Raw genomic sequence first — 16,231 nt, forward strand, 5'->3', positions numbered from 1 at the left:
ATATATATATATATATATATATATATATATATATAGCATAATGAATTAACAGACTATATACACATTTACAAGTTGTCCAACTAAGGAAGATTTTGTAAAGAGTTCATTTCCTGAAACAAAGTTGTTCAATTCTCTACATCTGTTTCATGTTGGTCTGTGGATCATTCACATCTGAATACTATGTTTTTCTTGTGACCTGAAGAATTGCAGATAGTTCCAAATATGATGTTGAAGCAGTTGGACCATGCACTTAATAGCTTTAATGGGATCAGGAATCTTTTCAGTTATGGCTCTACAAAAGCCACAACTCTATCTTGTCATCTTTATGATGCTTAATGCTTTCAAGCTGGCATTTGTTATTTTCCTAGTGTTGGACAAAATTTTCTTATTCTTGGTTGAAATTACCTTCTCTTCTGTCTTCACACTTAATGTATTAGTTTTTCTTTTCAAATTTTGTGACAGTCCAATAATGTTTACTTGAAGAAGTGTTTCTAATGTTATTTTCTTATCTGTAGATCCTCCAGCAGTTCAGTGGTAAATTTATGTACCTACAACCCTAACATTTGGTGTTTGATATTCTCTATGGTAGACTGAGAACAGATTTTCCATTGGGAAGCTTTGTACCAAAACAAAAATTATCCTTACCTGATGCTAACTCAATTCTATCAGTCTGATCCATGTCTAGTGGTTCCACTCACAAAATTGCATTACATTAAGGCATGCACTATTTGATCTACAAAAAGAGCTGGATCTTTTTTCAAATTCTCCTTAACTTTGGTGAAAATTAAATCTAATATCAACAATTCAGCAAGTAAGATGATAGGATCAATTAAACCCTAAAATCATGCAATCTAATTACATGTCATATACTACTGTAATTTGCATCAGTCAAGTAAAACTAAACTTCAGAAATTCAGTTAGCTGTCTCTGTATGCTTTTACTTTATTTATTTTAATTAGATTTAAATTACTTGGTTCTCAATATTCTTATATTATTGTTTGATGGTAGATGCTGGCCTGTTCGTAAATATTTCTCACATTCAGTTTATGAAGTAACTTATATACATTTACTACATTAGGCATGCCATTTAGTTTTTCTCAGGTTTAACAAATAGCAATCACTTGCATTATTTTTTTGTAGTGGTACAACTTCAACGTGTAGAATGTGATACAACACAGTTTATAATCTGTTCAAACCCAGGGTTTCTCTTATTCTTGTTCAGACACAGAGATTTAAACTTCTAATTTATCTTCAATTAGAAATTGTGGTTTACACAAATTACTAGTGAAACTTTAACCCTTTGTTTAATTCATAGTCTTATTGATATTTGTAAGGAGATTTTTCTTTATACAGAAATTTGGTCTAATAGGTATACTCAGTTAAATTTTTTTATCAAAATTCCTCATATTCTTTGCTCACATTTAGCCTCTGCATTACCATTTTCCTACATTGTCATTATGATCCAACATTATCTCAGGCAAATTAAATTAAAATTCCTAAGGAAAATTTGAATGCCTTTTTTTCTTTCACTATTGCTTTAATTGTTTTATAATAACATGCAGATTTTGCATATTTATGTTTGGCTAAATGTTTGGAAGTGCAGAAAATAGGAAATCTTGAGTTAAACGGTAAGGGGGTTTAAACACATTTTATAAGCTTTGGTAAGACCTTACTTTGAATATTGTGTTCAGTTTTTATCCCTGTATTTATGGGCATCACCATGAGGTAATTGGGTGTGAACAACTCCAATTTTAAACTGTAAGTGACTGCATTTTAATGGTCACTGAAAATTAAATCTGTAGTGGTGGAAGTCTACTAAACATGGTGTTAAAATTTTATATTAACAAACTGTTTTGTTTGCTAATGAGTTTTTTAAACTTGACATGAACCTTACCATGGACAATATAAAGGAGGAAAATGAGTGCCTAACTTTGCTTAAAAGTGTCTGTGTGTTGGTGGTGGGGGAGAAGAACAGATAAAGAGAGGTAAGAGAATGTTTTTCCAATGAATATTCAAATTTTGGTTTCATATTCTCCTTCTGCCTACATTCTTAGTCACCTATGTTGAGGAATATATGTATTAGCAATTTTAAAAATGATCTTTCTCCCCCTGAAAAAAATTATGAAAAACAGGCTACACCAAAATGATTCCTGGTTTATAAGATTTAAGCTTTGAATAAAATCAGATATTCAAACTTGTCTTCTCTGAAGCACAAGTGAATTACAAGTCATACCAGCAACATGTGGATCAAAATGTTGTTAAAATTATCTTGCTCTAGTTGCTTCATTTATTTGTTCTGTTTAATAAGTGATGCCTTATCTGCTCACAAAGATACTTCAGTATTTATAGAGCATAGAGATTAGTACTGTGATATCCTTTGTTAGTTGACTGTGACATTGACTTAAAGTAACAGCTGACAAATGCTGTCAGAGAATAATTGTCACAAGGTGACACTGTTTTCTAAGCAAAGAGAGAAGGAAGTTTAAAAGCTAAATTCGAATGTACTTTCTTTCTTGGTTCAGTTTTGTACTAAACAATTGATGAGGAGAACTTCTTTTTCTCGATCAGCATGTTTGGTTCCTCAGAAATTAACCTCACAAGATGGAATGCTGTGGGGCTAGCAGAAAAAATATCCTAATGTCTGTAAAAGCACACACACTACTTTTCCTGTTTTATTTGTACAATAAAGACTTTATAAATGTTTTCTTTTTATTCTAGACATATTCCAGACTTTTAATGTGGGTTGATCTATGTACCACTTTTTGGGAAATTGGTTTACCTGAGAATTCCACAAATAAGATAGAAAAAGAAATTGTACTGTAAAAACCAGTATGTATTGTGGAGTTTCAGGAGCAAGATAACACGTACCCAGACTACATGAGCAGGTGGTGCCCTTGAGGATCAATCTCAGCAACAAGGAAGCACAGATTAATGGGAACCATCAGAATGGTAGGCACCTGGTGAGTTTGAGACTGTATCAGGAAGTGTCCATCAAATCCCAACCTGTGGTCTATCAGAGCATAACAGCCAGAATTTTCATCAATTAAAGTTGTCTCCTGAGCAAGTGAGGCAGTGGATATGCATGGGTGAAGACTATGACCTGTGACCAAAGCACCAAAACTACTGGAGAAGTTTCTCATCATGTCTGCAGCATCTTAGAACAAGTGAAGTTGTGTGGGACTGCATAACAAGCCATTACAAGTAGCTCATCATCCTATAGCCCTGGACCTGAGCCTGACTTATTGTTGGGATATCAGAATCCCCATGAATGACCTCTAGCAGGAGCTAAGAACACTGGTAACGCCACCTAGTAGATGCTACATGAAAGAATCTCTTTGGAAAGTGTTTAGTTATGTGCAGTAGCAACTTTCAGGAAAAAGTAGGCATGTCAAGGTTCTGCATGCACTTATGATGAGTAAGCGTGATAACTCTCACTGACATCTTCTTGTCACCACAAGTAAGTTTCTGGATAAGGGAGAAGATTCACATTGATTTAACACTTTTGATCTGGCATCTTGTAAATTGCAAGTTAAGCTGAATGATGAGAGCAAGACTAAGACTGCTTTTAGCACAAGAGATAGCCTTTATGAGTTACTCATCATGCCATGTTATTCCATCTGTGTAATACCTCAGCCATCTTAAAGAAGTTGATGAAGCTAACACTCAAAGAACTGCAAAAGGAGAGGTACCTATTCTACATCAATGGGGTTTTGATGTTTGGCCACACTTCCAGCCAGTATCTGAGAAGCTGAGACTGACATTCTAGCACATTAGAAAGGCAGGTCTGAAACCAAATATTGGAAAGTGGAGATTCTTGGTCACATTGTTGGGAGTGATGGCGTCATGAAGGATGTGGCTGAGATAGTTCTGGTGAGACTGACCCTAACCTATGATGAAACAAGAACTCCAACTTCTTGAGTTTGTGTTATACTACCAGCAATTTTTTGGCCCACTTCTCAATGATGGCAGCACCATTACTGGCTCTTTCAAAAGTGAAAACTCACTTTGATTGAGCAAGGAGTGTGATGAACCATTCTGGTTCCTAAAGCTTATTTTGTTGGATGCTCCATTGCTAGCCTATCCCTATCAGGGCTGTTTCTCCAGAACACTGATGCTGGTGATAAAAAAGTCAAAGCAGTATTATCACAGTTGCAAGATGAAGTGGAACATGTAATAACTTATATTAGTTATACACTCACAGCTCCCTAAAGCAAGTACGACATGATGCAGAAAGAGCTGTTTGCTTTAGTCATCTTCATAAAGCACCTTCATTACTACTCGTATAAAAACAATTTCATTGTCTGGATGGACCATGCTTTTCTGAAGTGGTAAATGAGCTTTGAAAATCTAGAGATGATACCACACTGGATAACAATATAGCTAGAGTATGACTTTGCCACAATTCCTCACCCAAGACTACAACATGGATAAACAATCTCACTGGACAAAGAGATCTTGCCTATTTACAGAATATCCTGAACGTAGACACCATGAAGGAGCTGAAACTGAGGCCATCTCAGCCATAATGATAGCTGACCATGAAAAAAATGAATCCACTGAATGATGGATGTTGAAGTTAATGCTTCAGGAGTCTGGGACAAGCAACTAAAGGACCTTGACATAGTGTGGACACTCCCTATGATCCAGCAAAGACAAGCCCACCTAACACTGAAGGAGAAGTGCAGCCTGGATTCACGTAATTTGTGGAACTTGTATGGCAATTACAGATGCAGAAAATGGTACTGTACCATCATTATCAGTCCAGAGAGGTGTGGTGCTCTGAAGGTGCTGCAGCTAGTGGTCCTCAAAGCTCTGTGACAAGAAATATTCCAGACTGCACAACACAAATATTGAAAAACACCAAAGTTTAACCCACACTTGTGCTAACATTTGACAACAGTTCTTCTGGACACAAGCAAGTCAAGAAGTTCAGCAATGATGTGAAAGCTGTGCAGTATGTGTGTGCCACCTAGAGGAAAAGCTAGCAAAAATAAGGCAAACTACAACAGAGAATTGTTGGATTTCCTCTTAAGTAGATAGATCTGAATGTTACTGATTCACTCCTGGAGGCTGCAAGAGGTCATCACTGCATACTTGTGGCCATCCCGTATTTCATGAAGTTGGCCAAAGCTTATGCATTGAACAAATACACTAGTGCAGACCATTGAGGACCTGTTGACTGAGAATTGTATAACACAATTCTGAGTACAGAAAGAAACCCAGAAGGACTAGAGGGTTAACTTTAATGGTCAGCTGTCACTGAGTTGTGTAAAGTGTGGTGAATATGCATACTTTACCTTATTACCTCCAATGTTATGATTTCGCAGAATGAAGTGCAAGCAACCCAGTGGACACATGAAATTTGTTCATACTGACAGGAAACTGTGATGAACACTTGCCATATGTGATAATGGTGCATAAACAACAGAACAGTTGAAGCTTGAAGATGGTATTCTTGTCCGGAGATGGGAAACTGCAGATGGGAAAGTGACGACCTGGCAAACAGTTATACCGAGAAAGTTATGGGAAGTTGTGGTGCGTCAATCCAATGATAGTTTAACAGGCGGACATCTCGGAGCTAAGAAGACATTGAGTCACCTACGACAGATATTTTACTGGATAGGTATGAGGCAACAGTAAACTTAAATCATGGTGAATTGCCAATACCAGTAATATGCTATGCAGTATTGCACCTATGTTTGCAGTAGAACGAGATTTAGGACCTACAAGAAAACTTTGAGTTTTATAGATTATGATCTTTTATTTTGTAGATATATGTATATTTCTAATTAAGTCATTCAAAATGCTCTCAATGGGCATGCCTTTCAGTTGTGATTTTAGCAATAATTTATTGATATGAATAATATTTTTCTCAATCCAGGCCTATTTCCATTTGTCCTTCACTGATGCATCTATTTACTGCACTGTGTTTGTATCTTTCCTTTCAAAAACCTTTATTGGAATGGGGTTCATTATCAATATTTAGATTGCCATTCAGTATGTGCACCCAAGCATTTAACAGTTAACCAGAATTACATGTTTGAAAGAACAACAGTGGTATCAGTTTGGGAAACCCATCACATGACAAACACTCCCAGCATTCTGACAACCAGTGTTGAAAACATATATCTATTGACAGAAACAGCCAATTCATCACCAGAATGCACTCCTGGTTCATGTTCTAACTGCCTCATCTTATAAGTCAATCATCATAATTACACAAAGATACATGGTATATGTGAACAGAGACTCACTCCCACAATTCCCACCTCATTAATATTTATCATCCAAGCTAAACCTATTTCTGGTACGCATAATGTCCCCAAAAATCAAAATGTACATTTTTAATATGAATTGAACCACAAAACTGTTGGGATGATTACTGTACTTGAGAATATAAATTCTTAAAATTCTGTGACATCGTGGAAAAAGCTCATGTCTACCACTTAGAATTCATTCAACCTTTGCCTCTGAATCCAAACTTTTGGCATTTAAATCCTACTTCTAGCCATAATCAGTCTCTTGCTTTCAACTTAAAAATGACCTGAACTGAGTAGCCATAGTGAGAATGGATTCATCAACTTTTGAAGCCTTGTAGTTATTCCAGGATTTTTTTTACAACAAGGGGCAGGAGGTTTCAAGCAGTGCTGAGTTAACACTCACCATCAGTGAGCTCATGGATGAAGACATTTTGCTTGCTGATGTGTCTGACTTGGGAGAGCTCACCAAATCCGTAGATGGGTTGACACTGAGGTCTTCATGAATCAAGCTGCACCCTATTGCTGATGAATACTAGGATGCTGCTAAGAAGTACCCAGCATCTTCTTCTTACTACAATGGACATAGCATGTATGTCAGTCAGTATCTATGTATCTAACCAAAACTCCTGCACCATCTATGAATGGCACCACAAACGAAGAATCTACATATAAAATAAATTTCACATTTTGGGTATTCAAGATTCGTACAATTAGACAAATAACTGTGGCATACGCAACATCCATTTCTTTATAATAGAACACAATTTTAAATAAAAGTACTCTCTTCACAACAAGAACACAACTTTTAATAGGACTGTACATGAGGGTTTGACTATACCTTTATTGACGTAATCTTTAAATGTGGTACTGAGAAACTAGAGTTCCTAAAAGACCAATATTTTTTCAATAAACGGTACCACCTTTAATATGTAAAAACAGCACAGTTTATATCAATAAAATTTTAAGTAAATTTTAAGCTCTGTACATTGAATCATTTTGATGCAATGAGTTGCGTATGACTAAAGAGTACAATTTGAACACTTTCCTGTGCAGTACTTCCCAGAAAAAAATCCTTTTTTAGAAAATGTTCACTTTTTCTCAAGTAAGGTATGAATACTACAATTAGTAATCCTAGCACAAATAGCTGCCCATAGGGTGGCATTTCTGTTAGTTAGATCAATGGAGTCAACACCATCACATCTGGAGGTGCCAGCAACAGGAGTCTATACCATTACTGATACTGCTCACAGAAGTGAAGAACTGAAGAAAAGAGAGGCCTAGTGACCTGTCCTATCAATGTGTGGCACAATATTATGGGGCTTTAGTAGATGTATTTACACCTTTAAAGGGATAAGTACATCTCAAAGTCAAAACATAGCTTTCCAGCATTAGGTTTATCTCATGGGATGTCAAGTCCTGGATAGACAAAGGCAGGGTGGGCCTTTGCAAGACTTCGAAGTTGGCAATCAGATTCAGAATGATACCTTCACAGAAAAGCCAGTCAGCTCATCAAACAGTTCTTGCCATCAACAAAGGAGCTTTTACTTTGAGGATGGGCCACCAGAATGATCTTTTAGGACATATACTGGTATGGTGAGTGACAACCCAAATGAGGTCAAGGGGGGGACTCCTAATAAAGGCCACTAAAAATTATTACAAATCTGGCTAGGTCCCTCTACAACCTGGAAGAAGATCAATCAGGATAGGAGGAGGAAATGTAGCACTCTTGGAACAGGGTAGCCACAGCCAAAATGAACTTTGGCAAAAGTCTGAATAGACCAAAGGAAATCCACGGCTGCCAATGAAGAGATAATGTTGATAATGGAAGCTTTCCTGGTATGGCCAAGGTGAGCACAATGAGGCCTCAACTACATTTTGGGGGTAAGTGCACATTTTAATTACATGAATTTGATTTATATGACTTGTTGTGTATATTCTCTATCCCCCTTTTTTTATTTAAATAGGAGTACCCTGTTCCACACTTTATGAGTGCATGTGGAAAAAAGGGTCCTAGCAATTTTTTTGTGCACATCTATATGGTAGACTTTTGTGCATATTCTGTACAATGATAATGCCCTTACTCTCTTTCAAATATGTGAGCAGGAAATCCAAGTTGTTTCATGGGTTAATGTATAGTGTGTTGTGAATTTGATATGCCACTACTTTCTCATCTACAAGTGCATGCAAACTAAAAAATGGTTAGTTATATTTTAATTTCGTTTACGCATTATAGTAACTTTGAATCACAATTATTATTTTTTCACCCTTTTTTTTTTACTTCTAGTGATTTAGTTTTGTGTCAGACTGCCCACTCTTTAAAGTGGACAAGGTATCTCTGCATTTCATTTTTCTTTACATTTCCTATGTAGTTTTACTTATTTATGAGTGCATGATTATACATATGCATATCATTTTTTTATCATTAAAGGGTATTTTTGTGTTCATGATTTTAAAAGTTATGATGTTTTTTTCTTTCATTGTTATAAGTATTTCTGTCTTGGTTAATGCATAATTTTGCATTTAAAGTGTTTATCACCATGGAAAATGAAGGGTTTCAATTCAAGGGTATATATGTTCATAAAATAAGTAAGAACTTCAATGGTTTAAAAAATGCACAATAATTTATTTTATAATGTTAAAAGCATATACAGTAAAAACTACATTTTTTAAGTGGAAAAAATTCCACCATCATCAGGAGACCAGAAGAAAAACAGGAAATTTCATGTTTATACAAGCACCTGTACATGTATAATTTGCATTTGTACAGTGCCATTTACAGAATAATTTCCAAAAATTCACTTCCGTGTAACCCAGGTCTAAATCTCTTATCAAAATCATTTTATGTTTAACACTTTCTCAAGATTCTATTATGTTTAATTTTTTGGTTTAATGTTGAAGCACTTAACTTATTTTATATCTGTTCACAAGAATGGTCACAGAATATATTGATTTATGTGTTAATATACCTAGAATATCTAGATTAAGGTTAAAAGATCCTACTTTCAAATTTGCTAAAGGTTTTCTTAAATTGGAGTTGTGGTGATATTCAATGCAAACCAAAATTAGTTTTCTTTTATTATTGTAAGGCAATGTTGAAGAGCTTCATTTTTCCATCTGAATCGAAGAAAAATGAATATTTATGCCTTTATAGTCACAATTCCTTGTAAAAGGATTTGTGCTGTCCATGTTTTTAGGAATAAATTAAAGTTAACATGTTTTTGGACCATGCCATGAGTTAAAAAGGATTAGTTTTAAAGTTTATTTTAATTGTTGAATTGCGAGAGAGAGAGAAGGGAGGAAAGTGTAATAAGCAAGCATGGGTTTTATACCTTCTGTAGTGACATAAAAGTTAAAAATAAAAATTTTTTCACAACTTATTTTCTGTGTTGTCATGTCAGCAACACATGGTTCATGAAGTTGTTAACATTACCTTGTTCTCTTTAGTAGATGGTGTCTTCTCTGCCTGCAAAGATATCTCAGTATTGTATTGAGCATTTAATTTAGATAGATTATCACTACGATGTCCCATGCTGACTGACTATAATGTTGACTAAAAGAGATGGCCAAACAGTGCTGTCAATGAAAAAAGGTAATAAGGTAATGCTGTTCACTGGACAAATAAAGCGAGTTTTTCATACTAAGTTCAAGCACACTTTTCTTGGTTCAGTTCTAGATGACTGATGAAAAGGACTTGCTTTTTGGGGATCAGCATGTTAAGTACCTCAGAAATGAATACTGAGAGAAGGAAGGCTGCAGGGTTAAACATCCTCTAATAGAAAAGACCATCCCAACATCTGCATAGGAACACACACTATTTTATTTGTACAGTAAAGACTTTTTTCACTTTTTCAAACTTGTCAAGACATTTTATTCTACATGTTTAAGATTTGTTTATTATTTAGCACAAAGCTTCACAATGAGTTATCTGTGCTCTGCTCACCTCAGGTGTCAAAACCCAAATCCAAGGAGCCAGTGGGTGGCACATGTAAAAATAGCTCAGTCCAATTGTCTAACACAGGAATCCCTCTTAATTCTTAGGCAAATCTGCTATTATCTGTAGATCTATGTGATATCTGTTGAGAAATAAGTTAAATGATAATACCACAAATGCATTGGACTGCCAGACAGATAAGTTTGAGATGAAATCCACATTGTCAGAGTAAATAAGTATAAGTTAAAGAAACTGAGATCCATGTTTGTTCTTATAAGTAAAATTATTTCCCAGTTAACTTGTGGAATAGTTTATCAGATGTGGTGTATTATGATAATAGATGTAATTTGAACTTGATAATTCATGTTCGTTGAATAATTTTATGAAAGGGATAGATTGGGCTGGTTTCATTGTTGGGTGACCCTCAAGGGCTGAATGACCCTCTGTCACATAGTATTTTCATATTTTTTGAACACAAATTAGGTAACTGGAATAATTCCCTATTTCTGATCTTATCATTTTTGTTCCTTGATCAGCAAGTGCTAACACCCAAAGAACATCATCATTATTTTTAGCTGACTGTATTAGAGGAAGGATAAAACTTCAACTAGAGAGTTTCATTGTAGTATATTACTTGTAACAGGATATTAAACTCTTCTGTTAGTCTTGGTGGGTAAGATAAAATTTTGGTTACTGTGTATCTCATTTTCATTGGATAAATCTTGTTTTGATTACAGTTAAAACTGTAATTCAACTTGTAACTTCAGAATGAACTAAATGACATTAATGTGCTGAGTGGCAAATACAATAACACCGCAGGTACTACATTACAAGGTATTACAATACTATGCTCAACTCATTATCAATATTAATATCATGCACTGATATGATAAACTACAAACTACATGGTATGGCCTAAACTTGGAGAGCTGTTCTACAGATGTTGCTTTAATAAGTTATTAATCAGCCATTACCTAACTCTCAGTTAATCATTTATAATCTGAAGCTCAGCATATGAGGATGTCACATGTTTACAATATTTTACAACTCTGTGATAAACAACTTGTTCATTCAGCAATGTATATGAGTTACTGCATTAAACATGTTTGAGCATCCTTATTTTCTTGGTACATGCATGAGTAAGACTGGTAACTTTTCACCTCTCCCAGCCATTTATCTAGATAATGTAATTAATATAGTCATTTAGTTTATTACTTTAATCTGCATGTGTGTTTAACTGTAAATTTAGATTCCTAACTGCACAAGTTCACACAACTGATTAATAATAGTTTTGGAATTCTGGTTAAAATAGACACATCAAGATATATTGTGATACTATTGCAAAAGTGAACATGACATTTCAGCAATGTATATCCAATTTCATTGAAGTACAGTATGACCACTTTTGTTTATTGTTTTTTCTTAATGTTATGAACAGAAACAGTGGTTCACTTTTTAAAAATCCATAATTTTAGAATGGGTTGTTTGTACCAGCATGGTTTGCTATAGAACCATTGAAATACTTCAAAGCTTATCTTTGTATGTTGGTAGCTTTTCGTGTATTTATTGTGAAAGAATGGTGGTGCTGATCATTCTTGGGAGCTAAGATCAGTATTCATTACTACAGCAGTATTCTTATCATTTCTTGGGAAATATACATTATCATCTCAAAGTAAGGAGGGAACACTTTTTATTTCAAACTAATGCAGTTCCAATGACAAGGGTTCTAAAGCCTTGTTCAACCTCTGTATTAGGGTTATTATAACATTTTGACTCTGGTGCATTCACAAGTCTTGGCAAGTCATCTTTATATGCACATTTTCTTTTGACTAAGTTTTCTTCTGTTTTACTTTGATCAAGTTCCATGTAAAATGCTTCACTCTTATTTTAGTCTAACTTCTCAAAACAAATTCATCCTCAAACTCACTTTTTAAATTTTTCCTTTATTAGCCAAATATCTGCAAGTTATGTTATGCTTTAGATTATGTTTGTTTGTTTATATATATATATATATATACAATATATACATAAACACACACACACACACTAAGTGTTCCTTACTGATATAGACCTCATTTTCTGAAGTACAAGGTATAGTCAACCGAGCCAAGGTTGCATGCACTTTGTGCTCAATGAATGGCTACCATCAAAAGTATCAATCCTTGTCTCAATAGAAACTTCCCAATCATTACTTTGTAAAATTGTTAGCCTCTATAGTGGTTTGTCTTATATAAACATTAAATGCACTTAAAAGCTTGTTTCGCTCCCCTGTATTATGAGATTAGTGTGGTTCAGTTCTAAGACATTTTACTGCTGTAGTAAATGACTGCCAGTGTATTTTGCTAACAGCAAAGGGATGTAGCATTTAATAATTTCATTTTCAGGTTTTCTGCATGTATAATAATTAGATTATTAGAATATCATAAAAGCAACCATCATCATGTCGAAAAACCTAACATGAAAGTTAGGTCATAAAATTTGTACCCATGCAAACAAATAATAGCGTAGGTATTTGCTATATAATGATAGCCTTTATTTCCAAGCAAATTATTCAATTACTTTATTATTCTGTTTTTCCAGCAACATATTCAATTACTTTATTAGTTCACTGTAATTTTTGAAAATAGAGTCACTGTACTAGGAATTGTTTTGTTTTAAAAACATAATTATTTGCCGGCACTAAAAATGGCGTGATACCATGTGGGGAACTTATTTTTCTAACGTTCAGACCCTCTGTAAAATATATGAAGATAGAGCATATTGAATTCTGGATAGTTTTTGTGTTTTCACAAATTTTATAGCTTTGTTGGGCCACATCTTTAAATTAAGGATATTATGGCAATGTTTTGGTCTTGTGTACATATTTCTTAGTATTATTATGCAGTGAGGCAGCTCACAAAGTTAACTCATCAGATATTCCTTTTTACAATCTTCCTTCTCATATTCTTTAATTTTTTGTTAGAAAACTAGAAATTTTGTCTCATAGAACTAGGGATTATTATGTGCACTTTCACACTTCTGAATATGTGCATTCATTTGATCTCTACTGATGTATACTCCTATATTTGAAACGAAGAATGGCTTGTCTAGCTAATGTTATATACCTTCCATGTTTTAGGGGTGGATAACACAACCATAAACAATACTAATTTTTACAGTTCTTTCTTTATAAAAATTTTCATGTCTGTTTCTTTGTAAAATTAGTATACTTGCAGTTTCTATATATTGATCAAAGGGTTTCTTAAATACTACATCTACTTTCACCATCATGAAGTCATGGCAAGATCTGGTGAGCTATTGTTTAAATCCTCCATAACAACATGGGGAAGTGATCCAAACAATTCCTCCTAGCATGATGACACTCCTTGTTTGGGCACTTGATCATCAAAACCAGCCCCAACTGACTCCATAGAAAGATTTTGTTCATTCCTAAGAACTCTTTGTTTAATACATAACATATAACACAAAGACAATTCACATAAAATGGTCAAGTGACATTAATGTGGTGAATGGCAAAAACAATAACACAGCAGGTACTACATTACAAGATATTACAGTACTATGCTCAAATCATTATTAAAATTAATATCATGCACTTTTCTCTTTTCCATGTGATTGTCACATCTTATAATGATCACTATTGTAAATTATTATACAAGATTGATATAGTAATGTATACTGGTCATGTTTTATTAATACTTTTAAATAACTTGCAAGTTTCTAGATGTAAGGATTCTAAACTATTCCAACTATACACCTTTCTTGTTTTTTTCTTTCTCTCACTACTTATGTTCTGATGATTGCTATATATACACATGACTGTTTAAGTTTAATGCAAGTGTTAAATTTAGTTGTTTAGAAGCTACTGTTTATCACAAGTTTGTTTACATAACTGTGTATGAATCATACATTCTGTAGTTTCATTGTTCTGATTTATTGTTTGTATTATTGCATCGTGTTACTACAACCTACTAAGTTTCTACTTGTTCTGATTGAGTATTATTACATCATAATATATTGTAGCATGTGAAAAGTTCTAGGCATCAGTCAGGCTATAAATACATTTACAAAATGTAGTTAGGGTTACTTATATACAAAGTAAGACAAAATTAGTTTAGACATATAGTCAACTAGATCTAGACTATGTGTTTGTAAGTTTAACTGTACAGAGCGTATAGTGGTGCTTTTTTTAAAGTGAAATTATCACAGATTGTACTGTAACAACAGAGGAGAGAAGAATAATTTATCTTGTCAATTGTGTTCTAAAGCAACTAAAAAATCCTGTGTGGACTTTTGAGGTAAAGAGAGATGATTCTTTAAAGCTTTGGATACCACTATGGTAACCAAGAGTGTAATGTAAGTGAAATTATCACAAATTGTATTGTAACATCAAAGCAAAGAATAATTTGTTTTGTCAACTGTGTTCTAAGGTAACTGAACCAGCCTGTGTGGACTTTGATAAAAAGAGATGATTAGTTAAAGCTCTGAATACAACAGTGGTGATTAACAGTGTAACAAACATTTGTATATACATATGACTTGTTTTGAATATGTTATTTTAAAAAAGTGGACTGCATGCTATTTGTTTATTGTTGAAATTTATCACCAACAAATCAGAGACACCTAATGTAAAGAATCCTGCCCACATATACCTATAAAAAGCTGACAATGGAAAGCCAGCCAGGATTATACAGTGGTAAATGGCAGTAAAAGAAGACATGGATGACAGCGAAAATAGGCTTACATATGCATGGCTGTGGGGATGTTGAAAACATTATAGATATTACAACCATGTCAACTGACTTTGAATAAGTGGATGGAGAGGGACAAGCGATTTGGGCTCAAAGATGTCTATCTATGAGAGTCTGTTAAACAAGAAGAAAGGAGAGACTGGAAACAGAGAAAATAAGAGCACAAACTGAGGAAGAAGAGACTAGAAATATATATAGAGAATAAGAGCACAAAATAAGAAAAAGAAATTGAGATATTGAAAATAGAAAAAATAAGAGTACAAATTGAGATCACTAAGCATACCCAACAAAAAAATAAAGGACCCAAGAATGACAATGGGGTCAGGGCCAGCTGATCGAAGCTGCCTAAATTTGATGAACAGAAAGATAACATGAATACTTTCCTAGAGATGTATGAAAGGTTCACTCAAAGTCATAACTGGATAGTCTGTCTCAGCCACATTCTCACAGGAAAAGGCATACAAGTGTATGTGGGCATGGCACCATAAAATGCCATGGACTATGACAAATTAAATGTGGCCTTGCTGAAACACTATCAACTTACCAAGAAAGGTTTTTGCCAAAAGTTAAGAAAAGTCAAACCCGACACTGGAGAAACTGTATTTCAGTTTGTGGCACATCTACAGATACTTCACAAGGACTGGCAGATCTATTTATACATGAACAGTTAATGATCACGTGCTCTACTGAGATGTCACTGTTCCTAAAGGAGAGAATACCAAAAGACACGGAAGAAGTGATCAAGCTGATAGAATGGTATATAGAATCCCATGGAGGAAGTATAACTGGAAAGTCCGAGTATAACCAGTAAAAGTTGAAACCAGGGGTGGCTGACCAGAAGCACAATGCCAAAGTTGACAAGAGGTTAACAGATAAAAAGAAGAAGAAATGCTATGCTTGTTATAAAATAAGGCACATTGTGAGTAAGTGCAAGTCTGTCATGAATAAAGCAACAGCAGGAATCTCAATATAAAGTAGCTGGAGCTACCTACAATTATGGTGCTGGTAAGAAACAAAAGAGTGACCGTCACCATGGATGTAGCTATTATAAGAAACAAAATAGAGACAACTCCTTAGATTCACCACGAGAAGGAGGTGCAATCACCATGATTAAACAGTGCATGATTGATGGTCAGCTCACGTTAGCAACTGGGTCAACAGTGCCAGTGGTGATTGGAGCAAATGACAAACATCAAGTGGTGCCAACAAACCCCAACATACCAATAGGTGAAAACTTTCTCAGGGAAAAGAAAGTGAAAGTCCTATGAGACACTGGGAGCAGCAGTGAT

The 16,231-nt window shown here is 34.6% G+C and overlaps 1 long non-coding RNA gene across 2 annotated transcripts in view; it reads right to left on the minus strand.

Annotated features, from left to right (window-relative positions):
- Nucleotides 1-11,945, minus strand: part of LOC111089362 — a 24,098-nt gene extending 12,153 nt beyond the window's left edge. For both annotated transcript variants that reach the window (XR_002613636.1, XR_002613635.1), the window contains exon 1: nucleotides 11,935-11,945. This is a non-coding gene — a long non-coding RNA (uncharacterized LOC111089362). The remainder of the gene's footprint in view (nucleotides 1-11,934) is intronic.
- Between the last annotated feature and the right edge of the window lie 4,286 nt (nucleotides 11,946-16,231).

Source organism: Limulus polyphemus, unplaced genomic scaffold (assembly GCF_000517525.1).
Source record: "Limulus polyphemus unplaced genomic scaffold, Limulus_polyphemus-2.1.2 Scaffold6020, whole genome shotgun sequence".
Lineage (NCBI taxonomy): Eukaryota > Metazoa > Arthropoda > Merostomata > Xiphosura > Limulidae > Limulus > Limulus polyphemus.